Genomic DNA, 20,102 nt, shown 5'->3' with positions numbered 1-20,102 from the left:
AAATAGATAACAAAGACCTGCCGTATTGCACAGGGAAGTATACAATTTCTTGTAATGCACTGTAATGGAAAAGAATCTGAAAAAAAAAATATATATATATATATGTGTGTGTGTGTGTGTGTGTGTATGTATAACTGAATCACTTTGCTGTACACCTAAAACTAAACTGACTACACTTCAATAAAAAGTAAGAATTTTTTTAAAGAGTTGATCTGTAGAGAGTGATGAAACTATAAATGACTTGAAGTCTTCCTAACAGAACTTGTCACAGCACTGAAGTCTTCAGGAAGACAGGACTGAAGTCTGGAAGTCAGCTCTGTGGTTCGTGACATGGTGTTGCTCCCACCTCGTTCTGAGACATCACACTAGATGTTTCCCCTTCCTGGGCCTCAGATTCATGACATAGATATTTCTTGAGCATCTTCATTGTGCCAAGCATTGTGCTAAGTGTTGGAGATCAACTAAGAATAGCTTAATGTTCACCACCTGAATGTTGGGTATGGACACTGTTCTAAGCACTTTGCTTAAATTATCTCACTTAATCCTCACAATATCCCTGTGAGGTGGACACTACCATTATCCTCACTTTACACGTGAGACACTGAGGCACAAAGAAATTAAGCAACACATTTATGTCTCCCAGCTAGGAAGTGGTGGAACAGGGTTTGAACACAGACCATCTGATCTCAGACCATCCTCTTAACCACTGCTGAACGCTCCCTCTCAAGACAAAAAAAGAAACACACACTCTCTGCTCCATGACCTCATAGGCTAATGAAAAGTACGGCCCTTGGGCCAAATAATAAATAAAGTTTTATCTAAATAAATAAATAAATAATAAAGTTTTATCAGAACACAGCCATGCTCATTTGTTTACCTACTGTTTGTGTCCACTTTCACACTCACGATTGAGTGGTTGTGACAGAAACTGTATGGCCCACAAATCTCAAAATATTTGCTATACGGTTTTTTGCAGAAAAAGTGTGCCAACCCGTGATCTAGTGAAATGGAACCATCTTGCCCTTCCATGCAAAACCAGCAGGACGAAGTGATGGGAGGGACAATGCTTTGAGCTCTTTGGTCTAAAGAGTGACCAGCACACCCCAATCAGAGCATATCCAGGCTGCCATCCAACTACTATTCTATCTTCAGGATGATTTGGGATCACTTTTCTCCTGATTGTCCCGCTGTCACTCAATATCCTGAGCCCAGAGGAGATAGGGCACCCACTGGCGAGAGTCATAGCTAGTTACAGTTAGAGGAAATTGATCTGTCCTCTGGGGCCCAGACACCGCAGGCAGCTTGGGAGGCAGTGAGCTCTTCCTCCAGCTTAAGAGGCTGCTCATTGATCCATCTAATCATTCAACATTTATTAAGCACCCACTGTGCCCCAGGCCCCAGGGTGGGTGCTGTACTCATAGAGTCCTACTATAGATACAGTTCAGATAAAATCATACATTGGACAAGGATTAGCCAAAAAACACCATACTGGACCTTCTGATTCTAAAATACTGTGCTTCAGTGTTCTCTAGGGTTCGCTCCCTTGCAAGGAATACCACCATATATATTCAGGTCTCAAGTGGTACCCAAGAGAGGATCAAATCTGCAGAAAGCTGCCCACCCCAAATTTTCTTCTCTCGAAGGCAACTTTCTAGCTTTTTCCAGTTCTACCCCATTGTATTGCAGAGTAACTTGTTCTGCAAGTAGCACAACTAGATATGGAGATATATGCATATAATAATCTTCAAATATTTTATTCAGCTTTGATTAAATGGCATCTAATGAAAAAAACATTAAGAAAAAACACTAAATAAAAAGAACTGTTGACACAAGTGCTTTGAGGATGCCAAACCTAGGGTTAGCATGGGCCCTTGCTGAGACAGATGAAAAGGGTTAGACAATATTTACATATCAGATGCAAAATTTAGGTTAAATCCACACTTTTTCTGTATCTTGTCAGCATTAAGTTGAGTTCCCATCTAAGTCTTGTCATGAAAAAAGGCAAAGAACTTTCCTATAACACTGACTACCTTAAGAGTTCTAAGGACTTGGAATCACGAGCCCATTAAAGTTTGCTAAAGGAGACAACACGTGTTGAGATGTTTGCTGTAGAAAATTGTTCACTTACAGTAGCTAAGCTGTGTTTATCAAAGGAGGTTGAATTTTCTCACCAGCCTTGCTATAATTAACCCACCGACAATGACCTCATTGGTCTCATTATAATTCAACTGGTGAAAAAGACTGGCAGAGCCTCTTAAAATTAGGAACATGACTAAAGGCACTCCTTCTCTCAAAAAAAGAGGGGTGATTTTGAAAGTAAACTAAACATGTGGTTCTAACAGATTAGCTTCAAAACAGCATGCAGAATCTCGATTTTCCACAACACAGGAATTCTCACGTTAAGTAGGTTTAATGAGATTCTGCGCAGATTTTTTTCCCTCTCTGATGCCAACACGTGAGCACATCCTCAGGGCGCCTGGGTGTTATTTCTAAAGGCTCAGCCCCTGCTCCCTCCTCCTGCTTCACTCCAAGTCTGAGCAAAATACAGAACACAACACTGCTTCACAAGCCACTCGCCAGAATCCTCATTACCTTCCCTGGAGCTCAGCACCCATGGAAAGGCTAGCAGGGAGGCTGCGGTGTTGGGGCGCTCCACAGCAGACCCAGCCCAACAGCCTCCCTGAGCCAGAGGCCTGTGACCAGAGAAGCAATTTGCTTTTTCATGCATTTTCTTCTCCCAGTCAAGATCAGAGAAGTGGTGTTGGCTGTTGTTGAAAGCTTTTTGGGCTAGACATCAATATTAATGGAATGACAATTGGAAATACAGCATTGTTAGGCCAGGCGTCTCTCAGGGGAGCCGGCTAGATGGCCTAGCAGAGCTGCCAGAAAACCGTGTGGTGATACCCATCCTGGCCTCCTAGGCCAGGCGCATCTGGACCAGAAGAGATGACTCCACCCCAACACACCCGGTACACGTCTTGTCCCCAGAAACAGGTTCGGCTGAAGGTTTGCAGCTCCAGAAGGAGACTGAGAGCGGGGCTGGGTTTTGAATGATTGATTACTCAATTGAAAACAGTTAAGGTTGTCAATTTCTGGGTGAGGCTAAACTGAGAACCAGCTAGGGACCAGGGAGGCATCAAATCCTCACAGGTTCTCAAGCGCTGAAGAGCACCCAGATGCCCAGGGGCAGGCCACCACCCTCCCTCCCACAGTGAGAGCACTGACCTCCATATGAAAACCTCCAGGGAAAACGTCCTTTCCACGTTTGACCTTCCCAGCTTCCTCTTCCCCTCCTTTTCTTCCTCCCCCTTAACTCCCTCCCCTTCCTTCTCCCCCAGCACCCACCCTGCCCCTCCCCCATTTCCTTTTCCTGGAGGTCTCTGCCTGTTGACCCAAGGCTCACAGGGAGGAGCTTTTCCCAAACTCAGGAGGCAGACCTGCTGGTGAGAGGGGCCAACCCCTCAAGGAGTCCCAGGACAGAGCCAGGAGCTCACTTTTCTCAGCCCGTCCTGGGGGGCAGGACTGTATCTCCATCCTGTTGGGAAGGCTCGGAGGTACAGTGTCAGGGACCCAGCTTTCAGTCAGAGACTGGGGTTTGAAGCCTGGCGCCAATATTTACCAGCTGTGTGGTCCTAGGCAAGTCACTCTACTTCCCTCGACCTCTTTCTTTGTCTGTCAAATTGGGAATAATAATACCTATCTCAGAGTTGTTGTGAGCATTCAAAGAGTTAATGTAGATAAAGTATCTGGCCAGTGCCTGGTGATGGATAAAGTGAGTCCCATCACTCTTCCTCCCTTCCCCTTTCTGTCCATCAGGAGTACAGCTCTGATTATCTGTGACTTCCTCGGAGAAACAGCCCAGGAGACTGTGGACTCATCCTGCCCAGATCCAGTGGACAAGTCAACATCTGCAGGGTGTTCTGTGTCTTCTATTGGGCCCCTGCTGGGCCAGGTTAGGAGACCGTGGTTCAGAGTCAAAGGGGACCAGACGCTGGGAACAGTCATGTATGAAGGGAAAAGAGGTCTCCTGGAGCCTGCTGACAATTGATTCTATTTCACTTCCCTTTTTTAACCCTGGAGTGCCCACCCTCAAGCAGCTGATGCTCAGATAGCTGGTCCTAGGGCCACAGGAAGGCCCCCTGCTCTGGGTCCTGCTGCTGTCTATTCTGAGATGGGTCTGCTCCACCCAGCATGATATTAAATCAGGGCTCCCCTTCCTGAAAGGAGTCTTAGCCTTGGCACCTAGATATGCACACCTCCATTCAATCAGACCACCGGATATTTTCCAAGGGTCTCCCCTGGTCCACTCTCCATCCTTAAGAAGATCTAGGAACCATACAGAGCCTGGAAAAAATCTGCCTCTGTGCACTCAAAAGATTTTCTAGAATAAAAGCCATGATAATAACCAGCAACATTAGTATAACACTTTGAAGTGCCTGCAGAAATTTGGTCCATTGAAACCCTGTCAAAGTAGGCTTACCGCTATGACGAATGATGCCAAAATTTCAAAGGCTTAACATAATGAAAGAATTTCTTGTTCTCATCACAGATCAACGCAAGTGGGTAGAAAGGAGGGAAAGCTTTATCCCGCGTAGACAATGGAGTCCCAGGCTCTTTTCATCCTGGGGCATTGCCATCCCTAGAATCTCTAAATCCTTCACCTCTAGTGCACAGGCAGGGAAAAGCCAAGTATGGAAGATCCTGCAGGTTTCTATGGCCAAGGCCTGCAAGGAGAAGGGGGAGGAGGGCATCAGTTTCACCTACATCCATCGGCCAGAACTCAGTCATGCTGCCCACTTAATTCCAAGGGAGGTTGGATGCTCAGGAGGAAAGACGACAGGATTTGGTGAAAAGCACTGTACTTTCTGTGCTACAAAACCACAAGACAAGTATCTTTTCCTTAGAGCAGGAAACTGAGACCCAGAATGGCTGACGTGCCCAAGACACCATTGTTGGTAAATAGACAGAAGCAAGATTTGAATCTAAGTCTTCCAGCTTCAGTCAATCCTTTATTTCATGGAGAATTTCTCCCTCCTGTGGATACACGTTGCTGAGCAAGTTACTAAGTCTTAAGAAAGACCCAGGTCCTGCCCATGACACATCCTTTTCTCCTTACCTTCAGGTATTTGAAAAGCCAGAGAGAAACATTACTACATATCTCCTCCCCAATCAACCCTTCCTCCTTCCACACCACGGGAGTGGAATCCAGCCCTCCTCTAGTGGCTCAGCCATGAAAATAAAGACACTTAGGCACACCTACATCTTTGGCCCTGAGTAAGAAAACATGGTCCTTGACTTGGAAGAATTCAGTCTTATGGAGAGACAGAAATGTAAGAAGCAGCTCTAATTAGACATGATTAGTCAACAAAAGAGGTCTCTACCAAGTGCTGCAGGAACACAGATGAGCAAGAAACGTATTTTCTCAGGCACTCAGAGAATGTCACAGACAGTAATGTTTGTCCTGGGTCATGAGTCAGGAGTACCTAGCAGACAAGGCAGGAGAGGCACCAAGGCCAGAGAGGAGCATGTGAACAGACACAAACAAGAGAAAGGAGTCGTCCAGGTGAGTACTCCACAGGAAACTGGGAAAACCCAATTTCATGCAGCTGCAGAAGACCCCCTTTCCTTCTTCTGGGGTCCTGGGAAGAAGGGAGACCCTGAAGAAGGTCACAATCTGGAGAGTGTCCCAAGGTTTTTATGTCACAAGACCAAGGGGCAGGTTCTCGTGTAGGATCCAAGACTGTTACTTACCTATAGTAGAATTAGCTGTCACTTACACAACACTTAGCTATTTAGAGGCCTTTTTCACACATTATCTCCCTTCACTCCTCATTCTGCAGATGAAGAAAACAAATCTCAGAGAGGTTAAGCCACTCAGCTGGTAGGCAGCAGGACTAGAACTCAAGCCCAGACCTGTCCTCTAAAACCCTGGTGTTTCCACTAGGGCTTTTGTCAGCAGTTGGGGGGTGGGGGGCACTGCAGGGGCCTTTTCAGTGCCCCATCAGGGTCCTGAGGATAACTCATTGCCTGTTCTTTTCCCTTCCTCTCCACACATGGAGTTGAGAGTAATTCTAAGAATCTGCTCCAAGGGGACCCCACTTCAGCACACCAACCCAAGGAATAAAGGGCTCTCCCCCGATTCTGGAAAGCCCCTACCTTCCCCACCACCAGGTCATCTACAGTTCCCTCCAGGAAGCCACCAGAGGACAGAAGTGGAAGAATCAAGGACAGATAAGAACAGAAGCAGAGGCCAACACAGAAGAGGATGCCATCTTCCAATGCTCCATGAACCACACACACCCACTTGGGACCTGCACAGAAGCACCAGGGCAGCAGCCACCTTCTCTGCATAGCCACCCCACCGTCACCCACCCCAGTGCCAGGGCCCTTCATTCCTTTCTCCCACCCCTGCTCTGTTCTTCCTTTCAGAAATGGATCAAGAGCAAAGACGGAAAATGCTGTTTTCAGTGTCGTTCTCTGACCTCTCTGAAGGGTGGCCAGCAGGAAGGTGTTCCTTCTGGAATTGACTAGGGCTCCTTCCTCCTCCTGCCAGAGGAAAGCTAGTAGGAGGGAACATTGGTGACCAAGAGAACTAGGCGGTCCTCCCAGAGGACCTGAGGACTAGGTACCATCTACTGCCCTGCTGTAGATGGGGCAGAGACCATCCTGGGAGAAATTTGCATTAGACAAATTCCCTTCCTCTTTTCTTGACCAAACTGCTCTTCCATCAAGTCAAGGGTGATGATAGTGGAAAGGGAAGAGCTGGGTTTCATTGGATCCAGCCAGTGCTATTGATTCTTTCTCCTCTCATCAGCAGTCCTGTTTCCACAGTCTAGGATCCTGGTGCTCCAGCTGTCGGCTTTAATCAACAGCAAGAGTAAATACAGGCAGATGCTGACTGTTCCAGGATGTCCTGAAAGCTTCTCACACTCAGCTTGAAAAGGAACATTTGCTGGGATTGTTTCGGGACATGTGACTCCATAAGCATCCAGATTGCAGCTGAGAGGAGACAAGGAAAGAGCTGGGACAACGGGGTCCTTCCCTTGAAGATGTGATGGAAGGAGGTTTCTTTAGGACTTCTTAAGAAGCTCTAGACCTCAGTTGCCAATAGCAAACATCTGATTCCAATTTCAGTGGTTGAATGATCCTCTACAAAGGGTATTGATCTAGGAATTGATGTAAGGGTCATAGATCTACCTAGAAGGGGTTCTCCAGTGATTTCTCTCTGTCCTTGGCTTTGTCCTATAAAACATCTACTTTAACAGCTTAAATAGAAACATTCCATTAAAGTTGAGAGATGACCCAAAACTAACGGGTAGTGTGAGCCAGCCTGGTAACCTTGGGCAATTTGCTTAACCACTCTGAGCTGCAGTTTTCACATCTGCAAAATGACACCATAAATCCTCCTTCTTTAGATTGTTCTGAAGATTAACTGGATCGCCCTGAGCAAAGCACCTATCCCACTGTCTGGCACAAAGGACACACTCATTACATAGTAGTAATTTCCTTCGCTCAGTTTGTCATTTGTAAAATGGGGACAATAAAAGTATAAATGTCATTAGAACCTGAAACCCAGCTGGCTCTGGAAAGGAAAACTTAGCTGTTGGAGAACTACCACAGGCTAGAATAACAGACCAGAATCAAGAAAACAAACATTAATAAGCCACACAATTAACAACTAATAACAGCACAGAGAATACAAGCTTGATAACAATTCCAGTGAAAAAGGCCCAAGAGTTTTAATCAGCCACAAGCTCAGTTTGAATTGAAACAAGAGTGGGACACATTTACCATAAGCTTATGCAATTGTAGACTATACAATAATAATTGACAAATATTGAACACTTACTATGTCCCAAGTGGTACTCTAAGTATTGTGCTTTACTCATTATTGTCCCCAGTAACCCTATGAGCTGCTACTTTTATCACCAGTTTATAGATGACAAAACTGAAGGAGAGAGAATTTAAGTAGATTGCCCATGGCCACAGAGCTTATTAATAGCAGATCTGGGACAGAAATAGCCAAGCTGTACACACTTCAGACCACATCTGGAGTTCCTGGGTTAGTTCTGAGTGCCATGACAGATACAGCCATGTTGTCCCTCCCCAGATGCCACCCCCACCTTCAACAGTTCTAGGCCAACAGGTTAGGATGGGGAGGTTAAGCGGGGCATAGCTTAGAATTAAATCACCCACTCAGGCCCTAAAGGCCAAGCCATGACATTAAGACATTCACCTTGCTCTTCAGATCATCTGTGCCTCATGGAAGGGCCCTGGGTGCTCTACTGCCCCGAACTGTCACATCTCCTCCCCTTTTTTTCTCTCTCAGCCCATTCAACTGATCCCCATAAGCTGATGACTACCTGCCATTAAAAACAGTGGTACAATGGTGGGGAGGGTATTGCTCAGTGGTAGACTGCATGCTTAGCACGCATGACGTCCCAGATCCAATCCCCAGTACCTCCATTAAAATAAATAAATAAACCTAATTACCTCCCCTCAAAACAAACAAAAATAAATGAAACATTTTTAAAGTAAATTTTTTTAAAAGATGGTACTGAAAAATGAGGTGAGCTGGATATTTCTTTGAAGTCTCATATCTTCTAAAATTCGTGCAATTGTACTCTCCTTCATGCTGTACCTGGGTTTGTCTTAATATAAAAATAGTATTTTAGGTGACTTACCACAGAGTGAAATTGATGCTCTAGAGTGATGAACCGTGGTTTTCATAGGACCTCTGGCACACTGCTACATATCCCCCATTTGAAAAAGCTCAGAACTGTAGAGGCATTATTTCATAACACGGAAAGGTGTCCAGGGCACATTATTGGGTTTTAAGAGGTGACCGAACAGTACTCACAGTAGGATTCTATTTTTGTATCCCCTCTGGAAGGTTACATGCACACTAAAATGTTAACAGAGGTGATCTCTGGGCTGTAGGAATGTGAGCAACTTTTATTTTGCTGTTTTCACTTCTTATATAATTTTTCTACAATAAGCATATGTATTATTTGTGGGGATAGAGTATGGGGTTTTGTGGTGGTGAGGGTTTTTTTCTTCTTTTTTTTTTTTTTTTTGAGGGGGTGGGGAGCAGTTAGTTTGGCTTTTTAAGACTTAAGAGTTCATGGCCGCCTGAATTTTCAGACACTTGCTTCAGCAGGATGCCCCTTTCAGAACCTGAGATGTTCACCCTCTGAAGCAGGGAAGCCAAGTACAAGAAGACACCATACACACAAATTCAACCAGTTATCTTTGCCGGCGCCCCACCTCCTTGTTTTGTTAGCTTTGCCAGCAGTGACCTTGAACATCCAGGATGCTCACCCAAATCCCTCTCACCTTCGAGGTTCGCTGTGGGGGACACCCCAGTGACCAATCCCCACTCTGCATAACCTTATGGCAAAACATTTCTGTCCTGTCCCCACTGTCCCAACAACCAGTTCTAGGTGTGACCAAGGTCTTGCCGTCCCACCTCCAGCCTAATGCTGCTGGCTCACCCGAACCATGCAGGTCAAGGAGTAAAGACCTCACACTGGCCGCTGCCTGCATCTTGTCATGACTCACTGCACATTTGGAATCTGTGGCTCAGCTCTCAGCTTCTTCCCCAGAGGCTGCCCCACGGCAAGTGCAGTTTCCCAGTCTTCCATCTCTGCTTCGTACCAAGGTCTCAATCCAGGTCTCCTTCCTATCTCATTCCTGATGTCATTAATCATGATTAATTATTTGTTGCACAATCACTATGTGGCAAGCACATAATGGATATCCATTTATATCCATTATCTTTTAAATCTCATACTAAACACCTAACGTGGATGTCAGAGTCCTCATTTCACAGGTAAAGAAACTGAGACTCAGGGAGCTTGAGGAGAGCTGAAGGTCACCGTTCTGATTATTGCCAATAATGAATCACCACTATGCTTAGTGTCTTAAAACAACAATTTTATTCTGGAGTTGACTGGGCTCAGCTGGGTGATTTTGCTGGAGGTCACTCACGAGGCTGCAGTCTTGTGGTAGCTCGGGATGGAGTTATCTTAAAGACCCTCACTAAACATACTTGCTCAGAGGCTGGTGCTACCTATGCCCTAGGACTTCAGCTGCGCTATCAGCCAAAACACCTACACTTGGCCACTCCATATGGTTTTTTCACTTGGGTCAGTATGGGCTTTTTCACACAAAATGACTGAATTCCAAAGAGAACTAGATGGTAGCATATGGCATTTTTATGACCTCAGCTCACACAGCGTCACTTCTGCACCTTTCATTGGTCATGGCAATCATAAAGGTCTGCCCAGATTCAAGGGGAAGGAATACAGACCCCACCACTTGACAGGAAGCGTGTCACCACATCGCACGAAGAACATGTGGGAAGGGATATATCGTGGCAGCCATCGTTGGAAACTCTGGTCTGCCACGACCACACAGCCGGCAAATTGGGTAGAGCCAGTATGTGAACCCAGATCAGCCTAAATGCAAAGTGTGTGCGCTTAAACCATGACAGTACACTGCCAAGAGAGATTCAGAATGCCTCAAGGGACAGGGAGGCTAAGATGTTGAGATGCCTGGAAACAATAACATACGGTTTAACAAATAATTGAGGCTATTTAGCCGGCAGAAGACAAGTGACATGAGAGCTTTCTCAAATATACTAAAGACAAACACGTGGAAGAGGGAAGACAGATTGTGTCTTGCATCCTCCAGTGATGGAGGAGACAGGGAGGCAGAATCCAGTCCATTGCGCCAGTTCAATGCAGAGGGCAGAGCACTGGCTTCTGGAACCCTACTGGTTTGGTAAGCAAACCAGGTCTACCTCCTGGCTGCACCTCATAGGTGAATCACTTATCCCCTCTAGGCCTCATTTTCCACATCTATAAAGCGGAGATAATAAAACCTATCTTACAGGGTTGTGGTAGAAACTGAAGGTGATGTATGTATAGCTGCTTTATTATTGTCACATTGTTTTTCATTAGAGCTATTCAACAATGAGATGGGCTGCCTTGCAAAAACATGAGTCCCAGGAAGGAATTTTTTTTAATTTAACTTATTTTTTGTATTGAAGTATAGTCTGTTTACAATGTTGTGTTAATTTCAGAAAGGATTTTTATATTTGGCAGTGGGAAGTATCTGGATGGAATGTTGATCAGTAGCCCAGAAGTTCTAGGCCCTTGCCCACTTTGGGCTCAGCAGAGATGAAGGCCAACCCAGCCAAACGCCACTGTCCCTTGGGTGGACTTGGCCTAGGGGCTTGCTGGGACCCTGGCAGCACTGGCCAGGAGAGAACAAGAGGAAACCAGAAGGCATGGGGCCGAGAGAGCAGCACTGGACCCCGGAGGGAGGCCCGGGTGGAGGTAACAGAGATCTTTGGGCAACAGCGGTGATAGAACCATAAGTTGTCAGCGGGATTCTGGCAGCATCTGTCTAGACTGGCTCCATCTAGGCTCGGCTCCTGGGAAGTTTGCAATCCCAAGGGGAAGGACATGGTGGGAATAAGTTAGGAGCTGGAGCCACAGACAACAAGGGTGACCCCAAGAAGCCCTGATTACAGATCAGGAAGCCAAGACCCAAATCAGATCTTATAACCTATTAATCAGCACAGGGCCAAGAGAGAAAGTAGAGAAGGAAAAGCAGGGAGGGGGAACTTCTTAAAAACAAACAAAAACCCAATTTGTGTATCACTACTTGCCAAAGCATGGTATTACACATTTTATGAATGTTAACTCATTTGATCATCACAATGCTTCTATAAGGTATGTTATTATTACCCCATCTTACAGGTGAAGAAACCAAGGTATAGAAAAGCTGTTACTTGCCTAGTTTCCGCCAGCTGGAGGCTGTCAGGGTCAGGTTTGAACCCAGGAAATCTGGTTCCAGTGGTGTGATCTTTACAGCTCCACTCTTCCCGCCTGCCCCAGTGCATACACCACTTAATTTAGTTTTTAAAGGCACTTACTATTGCTGTTGCAGAAAAACGTGTTACAGCTCGGTGTTATAGCTCACTTGTGCCAGCAGCCTGGATCCATGCGACAATCCACTCGGAGAATTGGAGAACTCAGGTTTTTTACATCAGCGGGCGGAGAAAAGCTAACACTTGAAGCTCTGAACCCCATCTGTAGCTTTACACAGGCCTTTTATAGGCTGCCAGTTTTACACTTTGCAACATCATAGGCAAATAAAGTACAATAGAAGTTGACCAACCAGGAATAAGCTTTGTAGAAATAGACCAATCAGGATTGAGCTCCATGTAAATGAAGTACTACAAATGGGCCAATCAGAAGTTAGGAAAGTGGACCAATCAAAAGTGAAAGTAATAACCAATCAGAAGTGAGAGTAATAACCAATCAGGAGTGAGAGTAATAACCAATCAGAAGTTAGCTCACGGAACCAATAGAATTCTAGGTGTAAGTTAGCCGCATTAGAGGCAAAAAGTGAGATAGAGCCCCTGGGCCAGGGAACCAGATGGTGTTAAGAGGAGAGTAGCGGCCATGCCTAGGGGGCTTGCCCGTCTTTTTATGGGGCTTCCCGCCTCACTGCCTTTATTTTCAGAGGAGGAAAACAGAAGCTCAGAGGAATAAAGAAGCCTCCCCAATATCAGACAGCTGATAGAGAACTGAGGTAGGATATTAACACATGTCCGTCTGCTCTTGCAGTTACGCCGAGCTCTCTGTTTAACAGGCACAAGGACTTAGGACCCACCAGAGGCTGTTTGGTACCAGCTTAGAGCAGCAGGACCAATTGATTCTATTTGCTATAGACAGGCTCCCAGCCAAAGGTATCCTGGCCTGCCTTGGGCTGAGTGGGTCAAGTCTCAGGGGTGGCAGGGTCTCAGTGCCCTCCCAGGGACAATGTCCCCAAGGCAGGACAGCACGTCCCTCCCTACAGCCTGCCATTTCTCCCCGACAAATGCAGTCCTGCCTGGGCCTGGCGTCACAGTGATAAATTCTAGTCTCTGACGGCAAAACTCCCAGGCCCAAACTCTGTCTGCCTATTAAGCGGCAAGACCTTTCCCTGACTCACCAGGGAAAACCTGGGAGGAAAAGGAAAAAAGACTGGGTTTCCAGAACATTAAACTTCCATTGCCACTACTGCCTGCCAATCTGCCTGCTAATCACTTGGAGAAAAGAGTCAATGCACCTGGGAGGGAGCCGGGGTGAGGGAGCTCACTGCAGCACTGCCTGCAGAGAGTCCTCGTCTTTCCAGCAGGAAGGGACCTTGGAAGGTCAATTCGTCCCTTCTGCCCAGGCCCAGACTCACTTCACACAGAGAAAGAAACCTGGCCCAGCCAAAGGGACATTTCTCCCTCCTTATTTGGTGACAAAAATATCAACCAGAGTTCATTCCAGAGCCAACAAACATTTAGTAAGCATTGTCCATGTGCCAGACACTGAGCTGATTAAATAGGGCTCCAACTCTGTGTCGGCGAAGTTTATCATCAGGGGCTTAAATACCAGGGAAGGGGGTAGTCCTCAGACTGGACGGTATAAATAATGAAAACCTTTCTCCCTCACCCTTACTCTACTGCCTCCACCAGCACCTCACAAAGTGCATATACCTTCTGCCTCCTTTTCTGGCTTTCTTTTTCTGGGAGAGATTTTCATGTGCAGGACAGGCTGCTCCAACATAAAGATTCAGTGGAGTTTGACCAGCAGTGGGATATAACGAAAAGATCACGAAACTGAACATGCAGTTAGGAGACTGGGTCACCATAGAAACCTGGACCAGTCACTCAACCTCAGTGATGCTTCGTTGTGTTATCTGAAAATGGGATTACTTATGCCACTTGCTTCATAAATTATTCATCCCATTCCAGTTTCTTAAAAAAAAAAAAAAAGCCTAACTCACCATGCTGGTATATATGATAAGAGTACACTTTAGAAAAAGTGCACACAAAAAAGTAACCCTAAGGTGTGGGGAAATGCACCCTTTTATAAACTGCTGGTAGAGCATAAGCTGGTACACCTTTTGGGGGGGATGTGGCAATAAATTTGAAAGAAAAATTATTGTACTCATCTTTTTCCTCAAAATCTTCTTTCCAGGAATTTACTTTAAAGAGTGTTAAAAGATACATATTATAACAATGGTCATTACAACATCAGTTATAATTACTCCATTTTTATTACGTCACACCTACAAAAAGTATGTATAACAGATATTTACATATGAAAGAACAGACAGCCACATCTCCAACACCTATCTTAAGAAATAGAATATTCACAGTACCTTGAAAGCCCCCTACATGCCCTGTCCCCTCTCCTGCATCTCCCTCCTGCCACTCCAGTAACCCAGTCCCCAAATTTTGGGCTTATCATTCCTTTCCTTTCCTTTTCTTTATAGTTTAATCACACTTCTATGTATCTCTTTAAAAAAGAAGTTCCATTTTTCCTATTTTTGATCTCTGTCCAAATATGGTCGATTTGTGTACATTTGTCCATGATTTTAGTTCTAACTTGATTTTAACCCCACAAATTAGTTTATTATTATTTTGTACTATCAATATTTATTTAGATACAATTTGTTCTTGCACTTCAAAAACCTCCTTCTGGAATCATTTTTCATCTTCCTGGTGTATATCTATATAAGTCCTGTTAGCGAGTGTCTTTTGGTAATCAACTGTATCACTTTTCTTTTTAAAACATGTTTAAATTGTTTTTATTTTGCTTACATTTATTTTATTTTATTTTATTTATATTTAAATTATAATGGGGGTAGAATTCTAGCATATTTTCACTTAGCACTTCAGAGCTATCATTCCATAGTCTTCTGGTTTCTCTTGTTGCTGTTGGTAAATAAGCTGTGGGTGGAATTCTCATTGCTTTGTAGGTAATCTATCTTTTCTCTCTGACTGCTTTTAGGATCCTCTCTTTTTCTTTAGTGTTCTGTTTTCCTACATAACGTGGGTTTCTTTTTCTTCAGCCAGTTTTGGATTAGTGGGGCTTGCTCAAGCTGCAGAGTAATGTCTTTCATCAAGACTAGAAACTTTTCAGTTGTTAGCCTCTTTGATATTTCTCCCCCATTCTCTCTGTTGAGCCTTTGGCATTCCAATCATATGTATGTTGTATCTCCTCACTCAGTTTTTTTAATCTCTTCACTCTTTCATCTCTTTGTCTTCCCACTGTATTCAAGGTCATTCTTCAGAGAAACTTCCAGACCACTAATTCTTTCTTCTTAACTCAGCTATGTATAACTTATTATCATACACATGACTTGTTCATTTGAATGATCATACTTTTTAATTTTCTAAAAGTTGTATTTGTTTCTCTTTTACATCTGACTAGGTTATTCTGATAGTCTTTTGTCCCCTCATTATAATTCTAATACTCTCTTTTATTTCATAAACAAATTAAATGTGTTTATTTTATAGTCTATATTGGATAAGTACAGGTCCTTTCAGTCTTTGAGGAATTTGTTGTTTTTACCAAGTCTCATTCAGGGTAATTTATTCCCCCATGTATTTGCTGAATTTTGATTATGAGGTCCATGTGCCTTGGAACTTTATCTGTGGGAGTTCTCTGAGGCCAGGGTTTAAAGTGTGTTCTTTCAGGGAGGATTTTTTTTCAGGCACTGAGAATCTCACCAATCGAAGATGCTTCAAATTTTCAGAGTGGAGTTTTGGGTAAATTCCTGTTTAAGATTAGGAATTCTCCAAGAAAACACTTTTCTTTATGTTTTTTCTTCTGTTCCATCAAAAGTCAAGGATGATAAGCAAGTGTCTTCACGCACTTTCTCTTTCTGTGGAGTGTTTTTTCCAGAATCCAGCCTGCTTGGACCCTGGGCTGTATCTTCCGTCTGTCATGTGTGTGGCCTATATTACCTAGTAAACTGCAAATAGGCTCCCAGACAAAGACCAGCTCTATAGCTCACTTATTCTCTCAGATTCATGTTTTCAATTTTTTTAATTTAATTTTTTTTTATTTACTTGGCAGGGGGAGGTAATTGAGTTTATTTAGTTTTAGAGGAGATAATAGGGATCGAACCCAGGACCTCATGCATGCTAAGCATGTGCTCTACCACTTGAGCTACCTCCCCACCACAGATTCATGTTTTCTTGTGTTGTTTGTTGCAAAGAAATTCTCTTTATTTTGTATCAACTCAGCCATGCGCTCACACATTTTTTAAAGGAAGAGGGAATATATATATACATATACATCATATACATATACATATACATATATATATAAAACTCAATTTTACTCACACTATTATGCAGATATGCAAAACATTTGTGGCTTCTTTATCTCTCTGTAACATGCTTAATTTTGCTTCTGGAGACTCCATCCAAGTGGGAAGGGTAGGACTAGGAAATAGGAGTTTTCAGACCCAGTATATGGGTATCCCCAGATTTGCTTGACCCAACTTGCCTCTACCCTCTACCACATGCTCAATGAATAGCCTGAGCCACCGCCACCACTGCCTCACCTCTTAACCCTGCCTGCTGTCTCAGCCTTCTCCAAAGTGAGGGCTGCCACAGATATCCACCATGCCTGCCATGGCAGAAGCCATGGCAGTTCTGGTGCCCAGGTCTGACTCAACAAGACCCATGAAGTTTCTCGTTCCTCTCATCACTTCCAGACTCAGATGAAGAGTATATTTTTACCTAGTGCTTTGTAACAAATTACACCAAAACTTGAAGCTTAAAGCAACACTTATTATCTAACATTTTCTGTAAGTCAAGAAACTGAGAGTCGCTTAGATGGGTGGTTCTGGCCCAGGACCCATTTTCTTGGATTTTAACTTAGCAGTCCTTCCAGGGAATGAGTTCCTATACTTATCCCTTTGACCCAGAGTAAGAAAAAGCCCTCTTCAGCCCCCATTGTCTCACCTCACAGTCAGGAAAGAGATCAAACACAAGGATGTTTTAAAACATGAAAAGAAAAGCTGTACATGAAATTGCTTTGTAAACTGTAATGCCCCATAAAAATATCTATTATTTCATGAAAGAAGGTTTCTCAAATAGCTGAGAAGAGTACTTCTCCTAATGTTGCCTGTTGATACTTGTCTTTTGAATGATGACACTTGTTCCCAGGGGCCAGGAAGGATTAAGTCAGTATCAGGAGGGAGGCTTCATTAAGTCATTGAAGAAAAAGGATGGAACAAGATGGGGCACCTGTGGAAAGTCATTTTCAGATGCATCTCATCTGCCTGGATAACCACTGGCTTCAGGCATCTGCTGGTGGGGTGATATCAGAGAACCCCTTAGGGAAGACATCCATGGAGGGCCAAGTCACAATATTGAGGTGGTGGCAAACTAGAACCCCAGAACCTTCAGACAGGCCACTTCTGCAGCCGTGGGCAGAGATCTACCCAGGCTGCTGTCCAAATTCACTCTACTGGGCAGAAGAGAAGCTGATTTATGTCTCCAGCAGGTATGCCAGAGAAAATTCAACTTGATCAAAAATTAAATATTCATAGGACATTATTCATTAAGATTCATCTCACCGAGTGGATGAAATGAGGCAAGGGAAGAAATTAGCTTGCTTGAGAGTGTCAAAGTGATTATGTGATTAAATTGCAATTTATAATTTCTCCCTCAAAAAAAGCATTACTTCTTGATTTGTGTTTTTTCCTCCATACTGGGCCCCCTTGTTGTCTAGGCTTGAGCCAAGGGCACTCATGGTTCATCGGACATGGAAAGGCTGGTTGGTCTCACTGTCTTCATCCTTCTCCCCACCCACCACTGCCTCCAAGAGAGGCCCTTCCACCCGGCCTTAGAACAGGGCCTCCAGGAGCAAGGGACGACCACCTCAGAGAAAACCGGACAAATCCCCACAGGGCCACTTGGCTGGATCATTTCCAGGCTTAGGCCACTGTCTCTCTTTCCTCTATGAGAAAAAAAAGTAAAAAAAAAAAATGCAGAAAGTACAATTTCCCTGTAGATCACCAGGGCAATACCTAGATGGTCTCTAAAGTCCCCTTCCTGCCACCATCCACGTTCTCCCAGAAGGAGGTGTCCTTCTTGTACTCTTGGTCCTCCCCTCCTGAACTTGATGTGATTATACACAGCCTCCTGGAGGCAAAGTCAGGGTCACGTGATAACTTGCAATGCTCACCCACTGAGAATTCATCACTGAAAGTTAACAAGCCAGTTCCCCAGCTCCTGCCAACAAAGGTCCCTGGGGAAGTAACCAGAGATCAAGAACCCAACAGTCCAGGGTGGGGAGAGTAGGTGTCCCCTCGAGTAGCCCACACCCTTCAGCTGCTGGATCCTCTCGTCCTCACTCCCCATCTGGTGACCCCCAAAACTAGGGTAGGCCTGAATCCAGTGAAGAACCAGAGACGCTCGCCCTGTCACACGGAAGCCAGGCAGCTTTCGTTTCCCAGCTGTGCTCTCCAGAGCCCTGAGCATCCTGAGGACAGGTGGCCAGGCGGTGGAGAGCAGAGGGAAGGGGCCGGGAGGAGCCACAAGCTCCAAATGGAGCGCCCCGCTTTTATCTGCTTTACACACGGTGCTTCTGCGGGTGATTTCATCTCAGGAAAGTGTTTTGCTGCTAAAAATAATTTTAAACCACCGAATTAGATGACCTCTCATAAGCCCCTTCCAGTCCAGAAGCTTCTGATTTTCTGACTTTAGTGGTATAGAAACAAGATGTCCTCTGAGCTAGACAAAGGCTCTATTTTCTCCCCTGATCTCTCGCTTTGAGAAGAGACTCAGTCTGTCTGTCTGTCTGCTTTTCTAGAATCCAGAGTCTAGGGAAGATGCTATATACAGGTAAGGAGGCAGATGGATAACGGTGTTTATCCTGCCCTGTCTCTCTGTCTTCTCCCATCTTGGCCTCTCACTGTCTCTAGAACTCTGCATCTCTCTACTGCTACCACCCAATAAAGATTTAGAGTCTGGCTCCAGCAGCTGAGAAGGGCGGTATTAATTCCAAGCTTGTTTCCAAACACCACGGAGGCCTGCCCGGGTTAATTAGTTGTGCAGGCTTTTCTTCAAGTGAGCGAGCCGGCAGGGTTTTTTACAGCTCTGTCACTGTGGTTATTTGTTCGCTTTCTGTTTTATTTGGAAATACGTTTATCTGACAATAAATAACACCTGCCGGGACTAGGGCCGATCAAGACAGCGAGCGGCCCCTCCAGGGACTTGGGGGTCATAGTCAGAAGGCTTCGAGGCCCAGTTCCCCTACCCCTAGAGGGATTTCCAGGCCCTGGGAGAGGCAAGGAGGATGGGGGTGAGGCCAGCGAAAGGAGGCTAGAGAAAGAGGTAGGACCAAGGGGTATGGACATGACTACAAGTAGAAAGGAAATACCCAGTGGTGAGCAGAGCCCAGAGCAAGGGGGCAGAAGCCTGAGGGTGTCGGATGAAGGGCGTTGAGGATGGATGGACCTGAGAAAAGAGCAAAGGCAGAAGATTTGGTTCCAGGCCCCAGTTCCAGCACTTTTCACCTGAGTGACCTCAGGCAAGTGTCTAACCTCCATGCTCCAGTCTCCTCACCCTTACAATGGGAAGGATAATAGTTGCTTTCTACTCAGAGTGGTTACAAATACCTAGAAGACAATGGAAGTCAATGTACTACACCAACAAAAGAGATTCGGTTTCTCAGATGAGAAGAACTGCTCAGGGAGACTCTCCTGGACTGTGTGTTCAGGACTCTAGGCTTCCCGGGAAAAAGACTAATCTAAAAATTTAAGAGAAGGGATTTGATGAGCAAGCTTCAGCCTTCTATCCAAAGGGTCTGTGCTGAAGACTTCAACAGGATTGCACGGTTTGGCCCATTTACAAGTTTACCACAAGCTCACCATGGCTAGTTCAACTCTTGCACAAGCCCCATCTGGGCGGATTCTGTTAGTCCAAACACAAATTATTATGGGAAGTACTTCACAATGATCTACAAGTACTTACTTAGGGCTTCAGGGATGATGGATGAGGAGGGGGAAGGGCGCAGAAAGACCACAGTGTAAAACCAAGTAGGCAGAACAGAATATCAGTAGAAGGTATGAACTTGGAGTTTAAATCACCTGTTTATATCACTTTCTGGCCATAAACCATAAAGAAGCTACTTAATATTTTTATTTCCTTTTAGTTTTCTCATCTGTAAAATGGGCATAATAGCACCTAGCCCTTTGGATGGTGGTGGGATCACCAAATGAGATGAAGTACCTGAATGCTTATGACA

The sequence above is a fragment of the Vicugna pacos genome, chromosome 9 (assembly GCF_048564905.1).
Source record: "Vicugna pacos chromosome 9, VicPac4, whole genome shotgun sequence".
NCBI lineage: Eukaryota > Metazoa > Chordata > Mammalia > Artiodactyla > Camelidae > Vicugna > Vicugna pacos.
This window is presented reverse-complemented; position numbering follows the sequence as displayed.